Source organism: Aotus nancymaae, unplaced genomic scaffold, assembly GCF_030222135.1.
Source record: "Aotus nancymaae isolate 86718 unplaced genomic scaffold, 86718_ANA_hifiasm-v0.15.2.pri h1tg000028l, whole genome shotgun sequence".
In the NCBI taxonomy this organism is placed as follows: domain Eukaryota; kingdom Metazoa; phylum Chordata; class Mammalia; order Primates; family Aotidae; genus Aotus; species Aotus nancymaae.
The window spans coordinates 39,258,476-39,271,856 of record NW_026988441.1 but is presented as its reverse complement, the minus strand read 5'-3'; the positions used below and the strand labels follow the sequence as shown (position 1 = coordinate 39,271,856).

At 52.9% G+C, this 13,381-nt stretch overlaps 1 protein-coding gene across 3 annotated transcripts in view; it reads left to right on the top strand.

The window, feature by feature from the left end:
- Nucleotides 1-7,218: 7,218 nt before the first annotated feature.
- Nucleotides 7,219-13,381, top strand: part of KDM4B (lysine demethylase 4B) — a 177,022-nt gene continuing 170,859 nt past the window's right edge. For 2 of the 3 annotated variants that reach the window (XM_021676633.2, XM_021676631.2), the window contains exon 1: nt 7,219-7,336. The gene's annotated coding sequence lies outside the window, so the exon portion shown is untranslated. The remainder of the gene's footprint in view (nt 7,337-13,381) is intronic. The other variant, XM_064382046.1, reaches the window with a different exon arrangement.

Below are 13,381 nucleotides of genomic sequence, written 5' to 3'. Positions count from 1 at the left end.
AGAAGGATCACTTGAGTGTAGGAGTTTGAGACCAGCTTGGGTAACATGGCAAGACCCCAACTCTACAAAAAAAAAAAAAAAAGTAGCCAGGTGTGGTGTCTGTAGTCCAGCTACTCAGGAGGTTGAGGGAGGAGGCTGATGGCTCCTCCTGAACTGTGATTGCACTGCTGCTCTCCAGCGTGGGCAACAGGATGAGATGCTGTCTTTAAAAATGTTTTTGTTTTGTTTTTTAAATCTCTGGGGACAGTAAAGATGAATTAATTCACGTCAGCCTATTACTGGGAACTTGTATTGATGGTTTAGTAACCATATGGGCAGATTTTGTTTTGTTTTTGAGATAGTCTTGCTCTGTTGTCCAGGCTGGAGGGCAGTGGTGTGATCACAGCTCATGGCAGCCTCCATCTCCTGGGCTCAAGTGATCCTCCCACCTCAGCCTCCCAAGTAGCTGTGACCACAGGCCTGCAGCACCATGATTGGCAAATTTAATTTTTTTTTTTTTGTAGAGACAGGGTATCATTATGTTTCCCAGGCTGGTCTCCAACTCCTGTGATCAAGCGATCCTCCCATCTCAGCCTCCCAAAGTGCTGGGATTACAGACGTGAGCCACCACATGCAGCCTGGGTTTCTTTGTGAGGTGGTAACAATGTTCTGAAATTGATGGTTGCACGTGTCTGGATGTACTAAAATCCACGGAATTGTACACTTCAACGGGTGAATTGTATGGTACGTGGATCGTACCACAAATACGTCAAATGTGAATGTGAAAATGGGAAAGATTCCCAGCTGTGAAGGCCACTCTGTAAATGTCCCCAGTGGGTCCTTCCTAGAAAACACTGAAGTGGGTTCATTGTTGAGATGGCTGCCTTTTTCATTTTTCTCTCACTTTAAAATTAAGAACAATGTCATGTTTAAAAAATGAGCAAAACCCAGAAAAGTATTTGTGGAACTGTTTTGCCACTGACTTTAATGTTGGGCATATTTCTTCCCTGGTTCACTTAAAGAAATTTTTTTTGGCCAGGCGCGGTGGCTCACGCCTGTAATCCCAGCATTTCAGGAGGCCGAGGTGGGTGGATCACGTGACGTCAGGAGTTGGAGAGCAGCCTGGCCAACATGGCAAAACCCCGTCTCTACTAAAAATACAAAAGTTTGCCGGGTGTGGTGGTGGCTGCAATCCCAGCTCCTCTGGAGGCTGAGGCAGGAGAAGCGCTTGAATTCGGGAGGGGGAGGTTGCAGTGAGCCAAGATCATGCCACTGCACTCCAGCCCGGGTGACAGAGTGAGACTGTCTCCAAAAAAACCAAAATTGTGTTTTTGATTCAGGATCTCACTTTGTCACCCAGGCTGGAGTACAGTGGTGTGATCGTAGCTCGCTGCGGCTTCAAACTACCATGCTCAAGCAATCCTCTTACCTTAGCCTCCTGAGTAGCTGGGACTACTAGAGGTATGAACCATCATGCCTGGCTAATTTTTTTGACTTTTTTTTTTTAAGTAGAAGTCTCACTGTATTGTCCAGGCTGGTGTGGAACTCCAGGCCTCAAGCCATCTTCCTGCCCTAGGTCTTCCAAAGTGCTGGGATTACAGGTGTGAGCAACCATGCCTAGCCTAAAAGTCTTTAACAGCTCTACTGAGACAGTTTAGGTAACACAAAAGTCACTCTTTTAAAATGTACAGTTCAGTGGTTTTATCTTATTTTATTTTTTTGAGAAGGAGTCTCTGTCGCCCAGGCTGAAGTGCAGTGACACGAGCTCGGCTCACTGCAACCTCTGACTCCTGGGTTCAAGGGATTCTCCTGCCTCAGCCTCCTGAGTAGCTGGGATTATAGGTATGCACCACCTCACCTGGGTAATTTTCATATTTAAAGTAGATACGGGTTTTACTGTGTTGGTCAAGCTGGTCTCGAACTCCTGACCTCAGGTGATCTGCCCGACTCGGCCTCCAGAAGTGCTGGGATAACCGGCGTGAGCCACCATGCCTGGCCAGCTCAGTGGTTTTAGTGTAGTCATACATGTACACAGCCAGCACCACCATCTAATTAGAGAACATTTCCGTCCACTCAAAAAGAAACCTCACACCCTTCTGCAGTCACGCCCTGTGTCCCTCCCCCAGCCCCTGCCAGCCACTGATCCTCGCTCTATCCTTATGGATTTGCTTGCCCTGGACATTTCATATAAATGGAATTATACAGTATGTATCCTTTTGTGTCTGGCTTCTGTCACTCAGCGTGGAATTTTCAAGGTTCACTGGCATCGTAGCCTGTATCCGAGCTTTATTCCTTTTCATGGCTGAGTAGTATTCCACTTTATGGATGGGCCACCTTTCTATAATCCCCGTTTAACTTGCTTTTTATTTTTTTAAAGATGGAGTCTTGCTGTGTTGCCCAGATTGGTGTGCAGTGGCACATTCTTGGCTCACTGCAACCTCCACTTCCTGGGTTTAAACGATTCTCCAGCCTCAGCCTCCTGAGTAGTAGGGATTACAGGCACAAGCCACCATGCCTGGCTAATTTTTTATATTTTTGGTAGAGATGGGGTTTCACCATGTTGGCCAGGCTGGTCTTGAGCTCCTGACCCCAAGTGATCTGCCCACCTCGGCCTCCCAAAGTGCTTGGGTTACAGGTATGAGCCACTTTGCCCAGCCTGACTTGTTTTTTGCTTTCTATTTTTTACAATTTTTAAAACTTTAATTTTTTGAGATGGAGTCTGCCTCTGTAGCTGGAGTGCCGTGGCGCAATCTTGGCTCACTGCAGCCTCCACCTCCTGGGTTCAAGTGATTCTCCTGCCTCAGCCTCTTGAGTAGTTGGGATTACAGGTGTGGGCCACCCAGCCTGGCTAAGTTTTTGTATTTTTGGTGGAGACAGGGTTTTGCCATGTTGGCTAGGCTGGTCTCGAACTCCTGAGCTCAAGCGATCCTCCCACCTTGGTCTCCCAGAGTGCTGGGATTACAGGCGTGAGCCACTGCCCCCTGGCCTGACTTGTTTTTTATTTTAAGAGACAAAGTCTCACCCTGTCACCCAGGCTGGAGTACAGTGGTGTGATCACAGCTCACTGCAGCCTCAACTTTTGGGCTCAAGGGATCCTCCTGCCTTGGCTTCCCAAAGCACTGAGATTACAGTCATGAGCCAAGGAGCCCAGCTGCCATCTCAATTTTAATTTTTTTATTTGAGACAGTCTCCATCGCCCAGGCTGGAGTGCAGCGGTGCAGTCTCTGCTCACCGCAGCTTCTGCCTCTGGGGTTCAAGCGATTCTAGTGCCTACCCCTCTTGAGTAGATGGGACTACAGACATGCACCAGCACATCTGGCTAACTTCTATACTTTTTGTAGAGACAGGGTTTCGCCATGTTGGCCAGGCTGGTCTCAAACTCACAGGCTCAAGTGATCCTCCTGCCTCAGCCTCCCAAAGTGCTGGGATTATGGTTGTTCAGCCACCGCCCGGCCTCCCATCTCAATTTGTTAGTGCAGCAGAGCAACCCGTAAGGGAATCTATGAAAGCATCGGTCATTTCTGTGCTCCACACCTTGCCTGTCTAGAAAGATTGATGGAGACCAGTCAGAAATTGAGCACTGGGCCTGCTAATTTGGGAGTGCTTGACATCTGAAAGCCACGCCGCCCCGTGTTGTTTAGTGGGAGGTGCACAAGCAGCATTCCCTGCCCCAGTCCTATGTGAGATTTGCACCTGACTGCAAAGGACGGGAGATACCACAGGGCAATAGGTGAGTGTTCCCTAAGCGAAACTGTCGGTTAAAATATTCCAAAGCGCGTTTCCTTCCTTTTCGAAGTGTGAGGGTTTCTACGTACCTGACAGCAATTATAGTGTGTGTTTTACATTTTAAAGTGAAGAGTTTCCAAGACTTGAAAAGAATCAGATGGTGAACCCTCAGAGATACCCACATTCTAGATTCTCTGATTGTTAAGTCTTTCTCATACTAGATGCCGTTAAAACTTTAAGCAAAATAGGCCGGGCGCGGTGGCTCAAGCCTGTAATCCCAGCACTTTGGGAGGCCGAGGCGGGTGGATCACGAGGTCGAGAGATCGAGACCATTCTGGTCAACATGGTGAAACCCCGTCTCTACTAATACAAAAAATTAGCTGGGCACGGTGGCGCGTGCCTGTAATCCCAGCTACTCAGGAGGCTGAGGCAGGAGAATTGCCTGAACCCAGGAGGCGGAGATTGCGGTGAGCCGAGATCGCGCCATTGCGCTCCAGCCTGGGTATCAAGAGTGAAACTCCGTCTCAAAAAAAAAAAAAAAAAAAAAAAACTTTAAGCAAAATAAAGTTGAGAACCCATTTAGGTTCCTCAGTTAAAAACATTTATGTTGTCTGTGAAACCTAAATACCCTCACTGTCTTGCAGAATATACCTGGAAGTAGAAGAAAGAGCCGTATGTGTGTGGGGTGGGGACCCCTTCCTTTCACGATTGCATTTTTTTTTTTTTTGAGACGGAGTCTTGCTCTGTCGCCAGGCTGGAGTGCAGTGGCACAATCTCGGCTCATTGCAACCTCTGTCTCCCAGGTTCAAGCAATTCCCCTGCCTCAGCCTCCTGAGTAGCTGGGACTACAGGTGTGTGCCACCACGCCCGGCTAATTTTTTGTATTTTAGTAGAGATGGGGTTTCACCATGACCAGGATGGTCTCGATCTCCTGACCTCGTGATTCACCCACCTTGACCTCCAAAGTGCTAGGATTACAGGTGTGAGCCACCGCGCCTGCCCCCTGCCCTTTTTTAAAAAAAAAACAGGATTTAAAGAAAAAAGTGTCAAGGTGCGATCATGACTCACTGCAGCTTCGACCTTCCAGGCTCAAGTGATCCTTCCTCCTCAGCCCCCCAAGTAGCTGGGACCACAGGCGTGTGCCCCCACAGTCAACTAATTTTTTATTTTTAGTAGAAGTCTCGCTACGTTGCCCAAGCTGGCCTGAAACTGCTGGGATCAAGTGATCCTCCCAGCTTGGCCACTGATGGGCTGGGATTACAGGTGTGCGCCACGGCACCCGATCTTTTTTTAAATTTTAATTTTTACTTTTTATTTTGAGACAAGGTCTGACTCTGTCACCCAGGCTGGAGTGCAGTGGCACAATCATGACTCACTGCAGCCTCCACCTCCCTGGACTCAGGTGATCCTGTTGCCACAGCCTCCTGAATAGCTGGGATTACAGATGTGTGTCACCATGCCCAGGTAATTTTTGTAGTTTTTTTTTTTTTTTTTTTTTTGCCTAGGCTGGTTGCTAATTCCTGAGCCCAAGCGATCTGCCTGCTTCAGCCTCCCAAAGTGCTGGGATTCCAGGCGTGACCTAAAATTAAATCTTAACTCCATGTAGAATATATGAATATGGTCCCATGAGAACTGAAAACACCCACGACGGCTTCAGTTCTCCTTTGACTTCGATTTTTACCAACATGTAACTTTCCTTCTCTCCCCAAGGAATTAGTGAGTTTCTTCGGTTTAGGAGTACTTTTTCTGGGCGTTGACAAGCATACATGCTCTTAAAAACCTCATGATACCATTTTCTCTGTGTGTTTCCATATATATGCTATTGAGTACAGGATTCTGGACCACTTTCCCTTGCTCAGCAAGTGGGAGATACATCATGACTGCATACAGATCAGACTCCTTTTCTTTCTTTCTTTTATTTATTTTTTTTTTTTTGAGACAGAATCTTGCTCTGTCGCCCAAGCTGAAGTGGAGTGGCGTGATCTTGGCTCATGGCAACCTCTGCCTCCCGGGTTCAAGCAATTCTCCTGCCTCAGCCTCCCGAGTAGTTGGGATTACAGGCATGTGGCACCACACCTGGCTAATTTTGTATTTTTTAGTAGAGACAGGGTTTTGCCATGTTGGCCAGGCTGGTCCTGAACTGACTTCAGGTGATCCGCCCAACTCGGCCTTCCAAAGGGCTGGCATTACAGGCGTCAGCCGCCTGGCCCAGCGCCTTTTCAATTGCTACATAGTACTGATTGCTATTAAGTTACTTCTCTAATCCCCCACTGATAGATACTTAGTGCAAAACATTGGAAACAGTTGCAGACAGCCCTGGGCTTCTTGAATTGTGTGTAAGCTCCAGACCTTTTCTCTGGGTTTATCACCTCCAGGAAGAACTGCTGGTTGGGTTATAGGGTGCATGCACTTACAATGTTATTAGAAAATGTCAAATTGCCCAATTTACACTCCTGCCAGTCCAAATGGGGGCGTGCCCACACCCCTGCGTGGTCCAGTACACAATGAATGCTCATTTTGTGAAGTCACAGGGTCAAACCTTTCTACCTGCCTCGTCCCCCTTAATTGTTGCAGCATTCTCAAGAGGCGGGTAGATTGGGTATGGCTACCATCATCATATCCATTGCACAGTTGGAAACTGAGGCTCAGCGAGGTTGCTTTGCTAGAGGGCAACCACAGTGAAGCATGGGGCCCAGCTGAGCTTTGAACCCAGTTCAGGAAGCACTGAAGCTCGTCTCTCCCATACATTTTAGGGAACTCTGGGAGAGAAACCCTAACTTTATTCGAAAGGCCTTGCCCCTTGGCAAAGGTTTGTTGATTGTGATGGATTGCCGGTGGGGGCGAGGTGGAAGCGCTTTCTGCTTTACCCTATATTTATCCTGTTCTCGGTTCTCCTCTGCAAAACGGATCGCTACGTCTCCTTGCTTGGCACTTTGCAAATTGGGGAACCCTACGCCCACATTCCAGCACAGGTCTCGAACCTCTAGCCGCCACGTCCCCTGCCGGTGCTGAAGCTGTGCTGGGTCTCACGTACTCAGCAGCTGCCTGATAACCAGGGCGGGGCACGGAGCTGGGGGCAGTGATTGGCACCGGCCCCAGCCTGTCCGCGCCTTGGGCTGACCCCGCAAGCCAATACTTGCTCCTCTCTGTGCGGTCGTTGGGCGGGCCCCGAGGGTCCCTTGTCAATCCGTGGCCCAGCCGCCGTCGGGTTGGTCGCGGGCGACTTAGCTGGCGTGCGCCACCTCCAATCAGAACGGAGCCGGTCAGCGGGCACGTGGGTGGGCGCCGGCGTGTCCAAGCCGGTCTGCCAATGAAGAGGCGAGGCCGGCGTTTGCTCCCGCCCAATCGCGGCGCGCGGTGGGCGGGCCGTAAGGTGTTGATGGGCCCGGCTGAGGGGAGGGGCGGAGCTGTCAGCGCTGGCCAATGGGCGTGCGGGCGTGGGTCCGGCAGCCAATGGCAGCTGGGGCGGAGCTGGCGCGCGGTCTTATAAGCCCCCCCGCGGGGCGCTCGCGGAGGGCTCGGCCGCCAGCAACCGAGCGGGGCTCGGCCCGATCGGGGCCTGGGGGTGCGACGCCGAGGGCGGGGGAGCGCGCGCCGCTGCTCCCGGACCGGGCCGCGCGCGCCGCCTCAGGTGAGCCCGCGGGGAGGCCGCCCGGCCGCGTCCGAGCGCGGACCCCGCCGCCATGGCCGCCCCCGCGTCGTGGCGCGGGGCTGCGGGCGCGCCCGGGACTCGAGGCCCAGGCCTCGGGCGCGGCCTGTTCGGGCCGGGCCTCGCGCTTTGTCCGGGCCGGCGGGGCGGTTGGGGGCGTTAACCGCCCGAGCCGGGGGCGCCCGCGGGCTTTCAGGCGGGGTCGGCGGGGCCGGACAATGGCGGGGCGCGCCCAGGGGTGGGAGCGGGGGGCCCCTTCCCGGGCCGGGGGCGCGCGGGGGGCTGGGCCCAGACGGCCCCGCCGCCCCGCACAAAAGATGACAGCGTGGGTGGCCCCGGCCGGGCCCTTTTATCACCCAGAACAACCTTCAGCCTATTATTATTATTTTTTAAAGAAAGCAAGAAAAAGAAAAAAAAAATACCCCAGTCCCTGAGTAACCCCCGCCTGCGTTTCTGGCCCTTGGGGCACCAGAGGGGCTAAGTGGAAGCCCCCCAGCCGGACGCCCAGGGGTGCCCCCTAAATGCCTATCATTCCTCCTGCACTGCCCCCAACCCCGATCAACCTGCTGTGGATTGGTGGCTTCCAAACTTGCCCCCCTCAACGTCCCCGAAATCCCCCACCCCCATAAGCATATGCAATCTGGATTTTAGAAAAAAGAAATCATCTTGCTATGCGATGGCAGCCTCCACGAGTCTCCCCGTCCCTCCGCCTTACAGCCTGATCGCCATCTCGAACGAAGCCCCCTGCTCTATTGAAATGAATTGAGGAGTTGCTTCCGCGGAGACCCCTTTCCTGCGTCCCCCGTGGACATCCCCTTGGGAGCTGGGGACGGGCTCGCTCTGAAATCTGCTTGACCCGGGGTTTGCCAGGGCCCGGGATCTGCGCTCAGTGGTGGCCATGACATCAGGCAGGACGGGGTCTCTGTCCGCCCAGGGACGGTGGAAGGTTTTAAGGGGCCTGTTCTCCCCCACCCCGGGGCCCGTGGAGGCACGGACTGCTTTTGGATGCATCCTATGTGTTTGCTTGGGGGAGGATGCTTTTGTTTTAATAATCCTCCAGCAGCTTGTGGGGAAGTGTTTCCCGAGTTGTGAAACTAGTGAGAAGGTGGTTCAGCTCCGTGGAGCCCAGTGATCCTGTCATATGTGAAGAGCGTCTTTTTCCGTGTGTTTCTGGCGGGGGCGGGGTGCGGTGCTTGTATTACAGCCAGTTGATTTGGGTCCCACCAGGGGCCCGCACTGTCTTGGGGTCTCTGGATACTGGGCTGAATTTAAGGGATCGGCGCCCTGCCCCACCCCTCTGCCTCAATGGCCATTTATTGGAATGCCCCCTGGCTGGAGAATGCTCCTAAAAACAGCCCCAGTCCTAAAGCAGGCTCGTTAGACGACTCCTATGGGCTTTTATCACAGCCAAGCAAGAGCTAATGACTCCCCTAATTCCCCAATAATAGCTTCCTTATAAGCCACCAGGAGAGTTTGTCAACACACGGGGTCAGCCTTCTCCTGCAGCCCCTGCTGAAGCAGTGGGCAGCCTCTCTCCTCTTTGCAGTTTATTTTTTGAAACGCTGAAGGTCGGAGCATGAAGCGGTGGTAGAGTCAACTTCTGATTATCTGAGCTGAGGATTTCTGGGACTTGCCAACCCCATCCCCGTCTCCGTGTGTCTGATTGGACACCTGGCAGATCTGGGCGCTCCCCCTCCTTGAGCCGGGGACACCAGGACGGGTCAGACTGTCCTGGCCTGGAGGAGATCGCCGCTGGGGAGGAAAAGGGGGCTACAGAGATTCTGCTGCGCAGATGGATGTTGGTGTACGGGCTGTCCTGTGTCAGGAGCTGCGGGTGCCTGTGTGTGCACGTGTGTGTGTGTGTAGTTGCTGAGACTTGAAATATGTATGTCTCAGTAACAATCGATTTGCTCGCATTTTCTAACCCTTTCCTCTTTGGGGAGGGGGCTGCTAAGGTGACTTTAACTCCTGGTGCTTAAAGGTACTGCTGATCAGCCACTGCGCAGCTCCCCGCCCGGCCTTTGTTGTACTTTTCTGTCTCGTGGAAGAGACCCTTCCTCAGCCTCCTGCCCTGTCTTCAGTCCCTGTCCTGTCCTGCGGGAGCCCTCCGGGGTGGTCAGGGGTCGTCCTGTGTCCTCCTCTCCCACCTGACCACTCTGCCTGTACTTTAATTCCTAATTTCTGTGTTTCCTCTGCTGGTTTCCTGCCCCCATTTGTCCTGTGCCCCACCCACTCCCCCATGAGCTGGGGAGGAACCTCAGCCCTGGAGAGCCCATCTGTCTGGGTTCCATCTGACCCCTGTGGGGATGGTCGTTGGGGTCATGCGCTCAAGTGCTGAGTGCCTTGCAGGGACAGGTTGGGAGGAGTCCCCGGCCCCTGTGGGTTTAGAGTATAGTGGGGGAGAGGGCGAGCTGGCTGCTCAGGGTCCGGTCACAGATGGAGTGGTGGTAGGCACTCTGCTGCCCTCAGGCCCAGCTCAGGGAGCAGGCAGCACGAAGCATGACTGATGGGGGCTGAGATGTCTGAGGTGCCATCCAGGAGCATTTGTAGGTGGCTTTCTTCCCTGGATCAGGGAGCAGAGTTGGGAGGTCAGAGCTGGGTGACCTTGGGCCAGTCACTTGCTTGGGAACAAAGGAGGTCAGGGCGCACTAAATCTTTCCAAGCTCACTGGTCAGCAGGGGTCCAAGAGCTGATGAACGAGGTTGGGGCTGGTGGGCAAATCTGCAACCCGCGCTGGTCACCGCCGTGACAGATCCCCTGTCCTCACCCACAGCCTTGGCCTGGGCTCCTGGCTCAGCTCCAGGGACCCGCCATGAGGCAGCTCGCTGGGGCCTGCAGACGCCGTAGCCTTCCCCCTTCCTGCCCCAGGGCCCTCCGCTCCTGGCTTAGGATGCTGGACAGGGGAGCAGGGGCCCAGCCCGGGCTCCATTCTCATCCGGTGGTCTTGGATATCTCTAGGTCTCTGCCCTCCATCCCACGCCCCGCACAGGCTTCAGAGGTGGAGAGACCTAGATTCAGATCCCTCCTCGGAGGCGGTCGCTTCCCCTCTCTGGACCTTGCTTTCTTCATCTGTAAAATGGGTGTAATGGGAAAACCTCCCTCCTGGGTGGTTGTGAGGATCAAAGGGGGTAAAACGCACTGAAATTTCACGGGGCACCAGGAGCTCTGATCTCTGAGTGGTTCATTACACCGCAGCGCCCTGCTGTCCTGTCAGGGTCTCCCCACCTCTGCCCTCTCCACGTTCTGGGCTGGGACATTCCATGATGGGGCCGTCCTGGGTGCTGTAGGGTGGGCGTGAGCGACATCCCTGGTCTCCACCCAGCAGAGGCTAGTAGCACCCTGTCCCCTAAGCTGTAGCAACCAAAAATGCCCCTTGGGAAGCATTGTTGCCCCCCAGTGAGAACCTCGGACTTGACCGCGAGCCCTGCAGCAGCTTGTGCTGTGACCTTGACATGCCTCAGTTTTCCCTTTGCCGCCTCCTGCCTCACCCTTTAACAGTGAGTGGCTCCTATTTGCAATTTGTCCTGGCCACACTCCTCGCCTGTCTGTTCAGATTCTCCGTGACTGTCCCTCTGCCCTTCCAGGGTAGCAGCTTCCACCTGAGAGGAGAGGAGCCCCCCACAGAACCCCGCAGCTCCCCTGCACTGAGGGGCAGCCCAGCACCTATGGGGTCTTCCTGGCTGTTCTCTGGCCTCTGGGCTCTGGCAGGTCCCTGCCCAGGGTTGCTTGGCTGCCCCCAGAGGTGGCGCTTCCATACCTCCCGTCACCAGAGCCCTGACCTGTCAGTTTGCTGGACGGTTTTTTTGCAATCCATTGTAGAATGACTCACCTCTTTGATCTTGGCCTCTTCCTGAACAGTAATGTCCCCAAAGCCATGGGACGTTAATGTGCTAGTTGCACATACTTTTTTTTTGAGACCTAGTCTCGCTCTGTCGCCCAGGTTGGAGTGCAGTGGCAAGATCTCGGCTCACTGCAACCTCTGCCTTCTGAGTTCAAGCCATTCTCCAGCCTCAACCTCTCGAGTAGCTGGAATTATAGGTGCCCACTACCGTGTTGAGCTAATTTTTGTATTTTTAGTAGAGACAGGGTTTCACCATTTGGCCAGGCTGGTCTTGAACTCCTGACCTCAAGTGATCTGTCGAACTCGGCCTCCCAAAGTGCTGGGATCACAGGGGTGAGCCACCCCGTCCGGCCACGCTGCACATACTTTTACTAATGCACATTCAAATGAGCTTAACCATTATATTAAAAAACTTGTATCTTCCCAAATACTGAGGCAGGAGTGGATTGACGAATTGATGTTTTTGGTTTTTAGACAGATCGATTTTCAAACTCACTCCCTGTGTGACTTGGCCTGTTCTGGGATGCTGGGCTTGGTCTGTCCATTCCCTCCTGAGGAGCCTGGAAAACGGCCTTCCCTGGGGGAGCGGGGAATATGGCAAGTCTCTACCTCCTGCTTGGTTTTGCTGTGAACCTAAAACTGCTCCCTAAAACAAATTATATTAAAAAAATAATAATAACTGGCTGGGTGTGGTGGCTGACACCTGTAATCCCAGCACTTTGAGAGGCTGAGGCGGGCAGATCACCTGAGTCAGGAGTTTGAGTCTAGCCTGGCCAACATGGTGAAACCTCGTCTCTACTAAAAATAAAAAAAAATTAGCTGGGCACGGCAGTGCGCACCTTTAGTCCCAGCTACTTGGGAGGCTGAGACGGGAGAATTGTGCTGAGATCGCGCCACTGCACTTCAGCCTGGATGACAGAGTAAGACTCTATCTCAAAATATATATGTATAATAATTAATAAAATAAAAATTTAAAAAAACTGGCGAGGTGCGGTGGCTCATACCTCTAATTCCAGCACTTTGTGAGGCTGAGGTGGGCGGATCACTTGAGGTCAGAAGTTTGAGACCAGCCTGGCCAACATGGTGAAATCCTCTCTCTACAAAAATACAAAAATTAGCTGGGTGTGGTGGCACGGGAGGCTGAGGCAGGAGAATTGCTTGAGCCCGGGAGGTGGAGGCTGCAGTGAGCCGAGATAGCGCCATTGCACTCTAGTCTGGGCGACAGAATGAGGCTATGTCTTAAACAAACAAACAAAAGAAGTTAAAGGAGTAAAAACCAAAAAAACCCAAAAGATCTTTCCCTGCTCAGAACCTTCCAGCGGCTTCCTATTGTCCTTGGGAAAAATTCCGGACCCTACGTGTGGCCCCTTTGCTCTGTCATCTGTGGCCTTGTTCCTCCTTCCCTCCCTCCCGTTCTCCCCCGCTCCTTTCCCAGCACAGCCGCCTTCCCTGCCCCACCTTCCCTGCCCCAGGACCTGTGTCCTCGCTGTGCCTGCTGCCTGGGGCTCTTTCCACCCAGCGGGCTCCTTGTCACTCCAGTCACCTCCCCTCCCTGCTTCTCCTCCTTTGAGTGTTGCACGATCAGAGCTGGGTATTAATCTGTTTATGTATCCGTTTGTCTCATCCACTAGGGCAGGGGCTTTTTCTGGAAGGGCAGAGAGTGAATACTTTTGGCTTTGTAAGCCAGAGGTTGTCTCTGTCCTGACTGCTCTGCTTTACCTTTGTAGCAGGAAAGCTCCCGTGGGCGAGTGTGCCTGTGTTTCAATAAAACTTTATTTATGGATACAGAAATGTGAATTCCATGCAATTTTTACATGATTAGACATTTTTCTTTTACTTTTTTCCCCCAACCATTAAAAAATGCCAAAACCATTCTTAGACTGCAGGCTGTACAAAAACAGGTGGCGGGCAAGATTGAACCTGTGGGTAGTAGTTTGCAAATACCTGGCTAGGGTGTGAGGGCCACACCACGGAAAGCTATGGAAATAGCGTCAGCCTCGTGACCCCCTAGGACATAGGGCAGCTTCTGGGACATGGTGGATGGTCAGTGGCCATTCCTTGTGGAATGGATTTTTTTTTTTTTTTTTTTTTTTGAGACAGAGTCTTGCCCTGTCACCCAGACCGGAGTGCAGTGGGGTGATCTCGGCTCACTGCAGCCTCCACCTCCCGGGTTCAAGCAGTTCTCC